Below are 9,329 nucleotides of genomic sequence, written 5' to 3'. Positions count from 1 at the left end.
TTTGACTATGTATGTGTATGTAGCAAGGAAGGTTGGGATGGATGGCCTGAAGAAAAAGGATATCTAGAATGGTAAGACACAAACTTGAGATATTTAAGAATCATCTGGAGAATCCATTAAATTGTAAACTTCTATGGACTGCTCACAGAGTTATCTTAATAGAGAGAGCTGGAGGTGGCCCAGGAATCTGCATTTAGTAGGAATCTCAAATAATTCTGTTGCCAGAGAGCCATAGCCCATGTGGGAACACTGATCTTGACCTAACACTAGGTCAGGTGCCATGAAAATACATATGAGAAAAAAGGTTTTGTGATCTAAACTGACAATTTTTGGCACAAATGTCAGTTTGTACTTGGGGGTGTTTCTGATCCATTTCTACTAAATAAACAAGTGAAAAAATGGATGCCTGGATGAAAATGAATGAACTGATGTAAATCTCATTTTCTGTGTTCATAAATTGATGAGACATTTATAATAACCATATTAACTATTGATCTATATATAATTAGTACCATCATCCATTATATTGGCTTTCTAAGAACATATTAACTTAGGACCTAGTAATCTATTTATACTATAAAACAACTTAGCAAATCCTTTGCAAAATAGTATAAGTGCAAATTCTAATCCAATACCAGGAACATACTCATAGATTTGGGGTTAGGAATGTAGGAAATATTGAAGCTTCCCTGGGTCTATGAGTGTCTGAATAATAAAAGAAAACCACCAGTTAAAGGAAAATTTTACATCTATAGTCAGATGTAATCATATGATATATCCTTATGATATGTCTTATTTCCTTAAGCATTTATTTTTGATGTATGACAAATAATATGGGCTTCTCAGATGGCTCAGGGTTAAGAATCCACTTGCCAATGAAAGAGACACAGGAGACACCGATTCTATTCCCTAGGTTGGGAGGATCCCTGGAGGAGGAAACGGCAACCCACTCAGGTATTCTTGCTTGAAAAATCCCATGGACAGAGGAGCCTGGCAGGCTACAGTCCGTGGGGTCCCAGTCAGACACGACTGAGCACGCAAGCACACAACCAATAATACACAATTGACACAGTGTAAATATGTTAAGGACGTTCACTTTACATTGACCATTTGATGTATCATGGCAAATAAAATCTGAGCAGAGAAACATTTCTTGGTTACAGATAGATTTTATTTCCTTCCACAGCTTGGAATAGTCAATAAATTAATAATTAATTTAGTCCTACAAAAAATTCTTTCATTATCAAATCTGTTTCACTAAGAGACTATTCTGTCTCTGACAGTTCATTTGAGGCTGTCAGTACATGAGAGCATGGGTTTGAATTTCATAAGTGAATCTCATAAAAGAGCTTTAAATTAACTCAGTACTGTAGAGACAATGGATTTTAAATTAATGAATGTTTAATTTTTTTTTTTTTTACCATTGAGATGCCTAAGCAAAACTCTTATTTAGAAATATGATAGCTGCCTCTCTCAGGTGATGAAATTAAGAACTTTTAAATCTATAGCTACCCCTCTCACACATAGACACAGGCACACACATCACTGACAGTGTGTCATTGGCTAAAATACAGTGATTAAACATGGTTCAAGCCAAAGCAATGGGCTTCCAGGCTGGCTCAGGGGTAAAGAGCCAGCCTGCCAATGCAAGAGACCTGGGTTCCATCCCTGGTTTGGGAAGATCTCCAGGAGAAGGAAACGGCAACCACACCAATATTCTTGCTGGGGAAACCCCATGGACAAAGGAGCCTGGCCGGCTACAGTCCATAGTGTTGCAAAAACATCGGACACTACTTAGCAACTAAACAACAACAACAAGCAAAGCAGGCCATCCATCCATCTGGAATACCTGCCAAATTTCTAAGGAAGAGCTTCTCCATTGACCATAAAGAATATTCTGGTCCTTGCTTTCAATCCTGAACCAATGAGTCATTTTCAAGACCCAGAAAAGGGAGACAAAGAAAGCTATGGGGAGGCTTAATTCCTAATGAATGTCCTTATCACTTTTCTCCACCAACATTCTCTCCTTGTGATACATCTGTCAAAATGGGTTAGTGGATAACATCTCCTTAAGTACATGCTTTAGCTAAGGCTTCCTCTATTTTTGATTCCTTCCAAACTCCATTTATATGCTAACCCACTTCAGTGTTCTTGCCTGGCGAATCCTAGGGATGGGGGAGCCTGGTGGGCTGCCATCTATGGGGTCGCACAGAGTCGGACACAACTGAATTGACTTAGCAGCAGCAGCTGCTAGAAGGTTCAATCTTATTTCTTTAACTTCCTCAGTTCAGTTCAGTTCAGTCGCTCAGTCATGTCCGACTCTTTGCAACCCCATGAATCACAGCACGCCAGGCGTCCCTGTCCATCACCAATTCTCAGAGTTCACTCAGACTCACGTCCATTGAGTTGGTGATGCCATCCAGCCATCTCATCCTCTGTTGCCCCCTTCTCCTCCTGCCCCCAATCCCTCCCAGCATCAAAGTCTTTTCCAATGAGTCAACTCTTCACATGAGGTGGCCAAAGTACTGGAGTTTCAGCTTTAGCATCATTCCTTCCAAAGCAATCCCAGGGCTGATCTCCTTCAGAATGGACTGGTTGGATCTCCGTTCAGTCCAAGGGACTCTCAAGAGTCTTCTCCAACACCACAGTTCAAAAACATCAATTCTTCAGCTCTCAGCTTTCTTCATAGTCCAACTCTCACATCCATACATAACCACAGGAAAAACCATAGCCTTGACTAGACAGACCTTTGTTGGCAAAGTAATGTCTCTGCTTTTGAATATGCTATCTAGGTTGGTCATAACTTTCCTTCCAAGGAGTAAGCGTCTTAATTTCATGGCTGCAGTCACCATCTGCAGTGATTTTGGAGCCCAGAAAAATAAAGTCTGACACTGTTTCCACTGTTTCCCCATCTATTTCTCATGAAATGATGGGACCAGATGCCATGATCTTCGTTTTCTGAATGTTGAGCTTTAAGCCAACTTTTTCACTCTCCACTTTCACCTTCATCAAGAGGCTTTTTAGTTCCTCTTCACTTTCTGCCATAATGGTGGTGTCATCTGCATATCTGAGGTGACTGATATTTCTCCCAGCAATCTTGATTCCAGCTTGTGTTTCTTCCAGCCCAGCGTTTCTCATGATGTACTCTGCATATAAGTTGAATAAGCAGGGTGAAAATATACAGCCTTGACTTACTCCTTTTTCTATTTGGAACCAGTCTGTTGTTCCATGTCCAGTTCTAACTGTTGCTTCCTGACCTGCATATAGGTTTCTCAATAGGCAGGTCAGGTGATCTGGTATTCCCATCTCTTTCAGAATTTTCCAGTTTGTGGTGATCCACACAGTCAAAGATTTTGGCATAGTCAATAAAGCAGAAATAGATGTTTTTCTGGAACTCTCTTGCTTTTTTGATGATCCAGAGGATGTTGGCAATTTGATCTCTGGTTCCTCTGTCTTTTCTAAAACCAGCTTGAGCATCTGTAAGTTCTTGGTTCATGTACTGTTGAAGCCTGGCTTGGAGAATTTTGAGCATTATTTTAATAGCATGTTAGATGAGTGTAATTGTGTGGTAGTTTTGCATTCCAGTCCCCTATGATGAAAAGGGCATCTTTTTTGGGTGTTAGTTCTGAAAGGTCTTAGAGGTCTTCATAGAACTGTTCAACTTCAGCTTCTTCAGCGTTACTGGTCGGGGCATAGACTTGGATCACTGTGATATTGAATGGTTTGCCTTGGAAATGAACAGAGATCATTCTGTTGTTTTTGAGATTCTGTCCGTGTACTGCTTTTTGGACTCTTGTTGGCCATGATGGCTACCCCGTTTCTTCTAATGGATTCTTGCCCATAGTAGTAGATAGGATGGTCATCTGAGTTAAATTCACCCATTCCCATCTATTTTAGGTTGCTGATTCCTAAAATGTCAACATTCACTCTTGCCATCTCCTGTTTGACCACTTCCAATTTGCCTTGATTCATAGACCTAACATTCCAGGTCCCTATGCAATATTGCTCTTTATAGCATCAGACCTTGCTTCCATTACCAGTCACATCCACAACTGGATGTTGTTTTTGCTTTGGTTCCATCTCTTCATTCTTTCTGGGGTTATTTCTCCACTGATCTCCAATAGCATGTTGGGCACCTACCGACCTGGGGAGTTCATCTTTCAGTGTCCTATCTTTTTGCCTTTTCATATTGTTCATGGGGTTCTCAAGGCAAGAATACTTAAGTGGTTTGCCATTCTCTTCTCCAGTGGACTGCATTCTGTCAGAACTCTCCACCTTGACCTGTCTGTCTTGGGTGGCTCTACCTGGCATGGCTCAGTTTCATTAAGTTAGACAAGGCTGTGGTCTATGTGATTAGGCTGTGTGGTTTCTGTCTGTCTGTCCTCTGATCCTCTCTCTCAGCACCTGCCATCTTACTGGGGCTTCTCTGTCCATGGTTGAGAACAATTCTTTTAGGACTACATTAGAGAGGCAAGTTCAGGTAACACTCCTTACTGTTTCCTTTCAATTGTGCCCTAAATTGCATTTTCTCATTTGTAATAGAGCCAGCACCATCTGCATGAAATAAGTTAAAAGCAGATTACATATATATATATATATATATATCTCACATAATACACATAGTATATATATATATATATTAATATACACACATACGTGTGTGTGTGTGTGTGTGTAGGGACTTCCCTGGTGGTCCTGTGACTGGGACTTTTGCTGTCAATGAAGAGGGCCTGGGTTTGATCCCTGGTTGGAGAACTGGATCCCATATGCTGCAACTAAGAGTTTGCCTGCCACAACTAAAGATCCTGCATGCCTCAGATGAAAATCCTTCATGTCACAGCTAAAGATCCTGCATGCTACAACTAAGACCTGGCACAGCCAAATAAATAAATAAATATTAAATATATATATATATATTTGTGTATATGCAGTGAAAATGAAAGTGAAGTCGCTCAGTTGTGTCCGACTCTTTGCGACCCCTGGACTGTGGCCTACCAGGCTCCTCCATCCATGATATTCTCCAGGCAAGAATATTGGAGTGGGTTGCCATTTCCTTCTCCAGGGGATCTTCCCAACCCAGGGATCGAACCTGGGTCTCCTGCATTGGAGGCAGATGCTTTAACCTCTGAGCCACCAGGGAAGCAGATATATATATATATATATATATATATATATATATATATATATATAGAGAGAGAGAGAGAGAGAGAGAGAGAGAGAGAGAGAGAGAGGCATATTTTCAAAGGTTTATCACAGTGAGGAAATGAGAAGCAAGAGGAGCAAGTGCAGCTATGCACACGTATGTAACTCCAGGGAATGCTGAGAACTGTGGTGAACTGAGAGCTGTACACTACTCATGACACCGTCTCCTGCTTTCCTCTTATTGTTGCCATGTGAGAATTTGAGCTCAATGTTGCTGAACATTCTAATTTTTCAGGAGAAACCACAAGATCCTTGTCTGTGTACATGATATATATGAAATTTTCTACCTTTAAATGTAGATTTGTGATTTATCAGAATAGAGTAAACCTCACATTTGTGGGTTACATGTGGGCTTTAGGCTTCCATACTGCAACCTCTGACTTCCACCTGGCACATAATTATTGCTTATTAAATGTTAGTTCTCTAATCATCCCCTATACTTGGAGGCACAAGGTTACCCACTTGGTTTGGGCCCCAGCAGCTTCCCTGGTAATCTCAGAGTTCCTTAAGATGCCTAGGAAAACTTAACTCAATGTTCCTGGATTCTACCTGCATTCCCATGGCCTCTTTGGTGTAGAGAAATAGTTCTTTACTGAAGCTCAGTCAGTGTTTAATTGATCTTTAGATCACTCAATACGCATACCCTTTAGGTACTGCCTAAGGAAAGATTAATTTTCAGCCCCAGGAAAGATTTTAAATGGGAAATTCCAGGCCATGCTAATGTGACTGAGGCTTTACCTTAGAAGTAGCAAATCTGGAGAATTAAAAATGAACCCATTTTGGCAAAACAGCACAGTGGTGCTATTTCTAAATAGCTGATTCTTTTTTTAGCTACAGGGAAGAAATCCAAGTGTATTCTATAAGATTGAACGACACAAATAGAGAGTTTGAGTAGAAAGTTGAGGGCAGCAGTGAAGAGGACTATGCGCAGCACGAAAAGGAATGAGGACGCCAAGCTGCAAAGGAAAGCATATAGTTAAGCAAGACGGACTACAATTAGGGGAAACAAGCAGAAAGGGGACGAAAAGAAACGGTAAGTGAGTCAGTGCCTGTTGCTGTGTAACAAGCCTGATGCTGGGCGCTTGACTTCTACTCCTGCTGATGCTCCCGACCAGCTGCAAGGAGGGGCCGAAAGGTGAAGCCACTTGTTTGTGGTCACACAGCTAGCAGGTGGCAGAGCTGAGAGAGTTCAAGTACAAAAGTACTGACGTCAGAGCAAAATGGGGCTCTCCAATTGGGCTTGAGAGTGATTCTTAACCTGGGAACAGCCCCTTAGCTCCTTCCCACTACCCAGAAATTATAGGCAAAATGTTGTATTTATGAGCGCCATCATTGTTCTGGGAGAAGGATCTCCAGTTTCAGATAAAATCAGATTAAAAAAAAAAAAAAGATTGAGATCTTCTGCCTTAAAGATTTGTGGAGTTTAGTCTAGGAGACTCTCTCCATAGTTCTGTAGAAGTACAGAAAAACAGACTCCAGATACCCAGAAATTTAAAGGAACTGTTTCTCACTCACAAGTACTTCCCAAAGTCTAAGTCATGACAAGTTAACAGCAAAGTTTTACACTAAATTCATGAAGTGTATTTATCTTTTTAGCCCAATACATGAAGTGAGAAGCCACAAAGGCGATTGAGTTGGTGTGGATAGGAGTGAAGAGATGTAGGCTCTTGTGTAATCCATAAATTCCTGGAATTATGGTTGGATAATACAACTTGCTTCCATTGCCTTATCTTTTAATTGCTTTTGTGAATGCTAACAACTGGTCTACCTAACTCAAGGCAAAATAGAGTGGTAGATTTGAGTGAGAAATGCCTTTCTTAAATATCTGTCCCGACCACTTTATTTATTGAATAAAAGGATTGAGTCACTTCCTCGAGCCACTGAGACCAAAACCTAGGTTAGGAAATATGTACAATGCCATTTCCATTGTACCATGCTCTGTTCCATGTCAACACTAGAAAGATGCTTAAGTGAAATGGATTTCAGCCTCATTCATTCATGTAATCAATCATCAAGCCCCCTTTATTGAAGGTGCTTGAGCTCCTTTGTCCCAGGAAAACTGAAAGGCATTTAATGCACATCTACCATGTGTCAAAACTCTTTTAATTGAAATTTTGAAACAACTTGGGTTGTTCAAGTGGCCACTATCCTCTACCTCAAAGAGGCTTCTAATGTCATTAACTGAGTACCTACTGAATGCAGAAGCACAAAGGGGTGGGAAGAAAGACTTTTTAAAAACATGTAACTCATAGTGAATGCCCATATGTTGTATAAAATTAACAATGGAAAGAATGGTATGTAGGAGGATACATTGCATGACCATGTATCTGTGGCATAACCAGAATGGAGTTAGACCAAACAACACACTGCATGCATGCTCAGTCGCTCAGTCATGTCAGGCTCTTTGAGACCCTGTGAACTGTAATCCGCCAGGCTCCTCTGTCCATAGAATTTTCCCAGCAACAATACTGGAGTGAGTTGCCATTTCCTTCTCCAGGGGAACTTCCCAACCCAGGGACTGAACCCGCATCTCCTGCAGCTCCTGAATTGGCAGCAGATTCTTTACCACTGAGCCACCTGGGAAGCCCAAACAACACATTAGAACTTCTCTAAAAATCAGCCTTAAGAAAAGAACTCCATGAAACTCTGGTCTGGGTTGAAGATCATTCTTGAAGTCAGCTTCTAAATTCTGTAAGCGGTGAACTCTAAGAGCATTTTGCATGCCTCAGGATGGCATTTAAAAAGAATCCTATCTTGTTCTCCATTCCCAAAATATGATAGGCAACCTTTACCTTGTTATTAGCATAAGATTTTAAAATGTCCTACCCTGCATCAGAATGAACCAGAAGTCTGCTTACTTCTAATTTTGTGCATGCTCAGCCTCTGTTGCTTCAGTTCTCTTCAGTTCTCTCTATTAAGGTCCAGGTCAGTGTCCTTCCCTAGATTTTTACCTTCCCTGAGGATAGGAACTCTGTCTTACCCATCTTGGTATCTGCAGCACCTTACACAGTGCCTGGAATATGGGGAGGCTCCATACCTCCTTAGTAAACTGAACTGAATTGTAAATGCTGAAGAAACAGCAGAGTAAGGGAGGAAAAAGTCCAGAAAAGATGAGATTATTTATCAATAGAGATACTGAGATGTACGGAGACAAAATACTATCCAAAATTGCCTGGTATTAGAACAAATAAAATGCTCAAGTCTATAAAACTAAGTCTCTGCACTTAGATTGCAATGTTTCTAATCGACACAGAAAATCACACATCTGATTTTAGGGTAAAAAGTCTGCCTTTTGAGTTTTTAAATAAGAACGAATATAAATACAGAATACACAATGAGAAAGAAAATGAGACAAAATAATTGATGAACACAGTATCCTACCATAATAATCAACAATGTGTCAATTTCAACTCTCAATGACAGTCCGATCAATGAATCTGTCTTGGCAGATAATTACTTGCTATATCTTAGTCCATAATGTGATCAATAAAGTCAAATGTCCAGTTTAATATTTTACATTTAATGATTATACAATAACAGTCAGCATAATATATGTTGAGGGAGATTAATGGAAGGATTAGACATGGTGCCAATACTTTTTTTCCTTTTAATTAGTGAAACCCTAATCAGGAATTCAAAATATGCTGAATTGAAGCCTTTCTTTCTTAACACTCTGCTAAACAGCTGAAATTATGTTCAGAGATTTGGTTATTGAATTTCTAATTATCTAGCAATTCAAATGATTCATGAAATTATTTGAGGCTTGTCCATCCATCTAGTTGGTGAACTGGCTTGGTGAACCCAACTGGCTGTGCCTTTTCATTAGGAGACAGCGTTCATCTCCCCCTAACCCAGGAGGAAAAGGAGCCTTATGCCAGGCCTCTGGCCTGGCTGTACTATTGACCAGGTGGTGATGTTCCCAGGGGAATTGTGGGCTGACCTTTCTTGTGGTCAGGTTCCTCTGAGCCCTGCTTGCCCTTGCTCACTTGTCATGAACTTGGCTTCACTAAAAATTCACCACAAATCAATTTTGTCAGTTTCCATTATTTTATTGTTCACCAGGGAGTAGCCCAGACAGGCGCTGAATAATTCATGATGGCGGTGGTGTTGATCCTATTTTCTGGGTA

At 40.5% G+C, this 9,329-nt stretch overlaps 1 non-coding gene across 1 annotated transcript; it reads right to left on the bottom strand.

Annotated features, from left to right (window-relative positions):
- Positions 1-5,068: 5,068 nt before the first annotated feature.
- On the bottom strand, positions 5,069-5,140 carry TRNAW-CCA (transfer RNA tryptophan (anticodon CCA)). The gene has a single exon. It is a non-coding gene; the product is annotated as a tRNA-Trp (tRNA).
- Positions 5,141-9,329: the final 4,189 nt, after the last annotated feature.

This window comes from Bos javanicus, chromosome 3 (genome assembly GCF_032452875.1).
Source record: "Bos javanicus breed banteng chromosome 3, ARS-OSU_banteng_1.0, whole genome shotgun sequence".
Lineage (NCBI taxonomy): Eukaryota > Metazoa > Chordata > Mammalia > Artiodactyla > Bovidae > Bos > Bos javanicus.
Note: the sequence above shows the minus strand (reverse complement) of the source record. Positions and strands in the feature narration are given on the sequence as shown.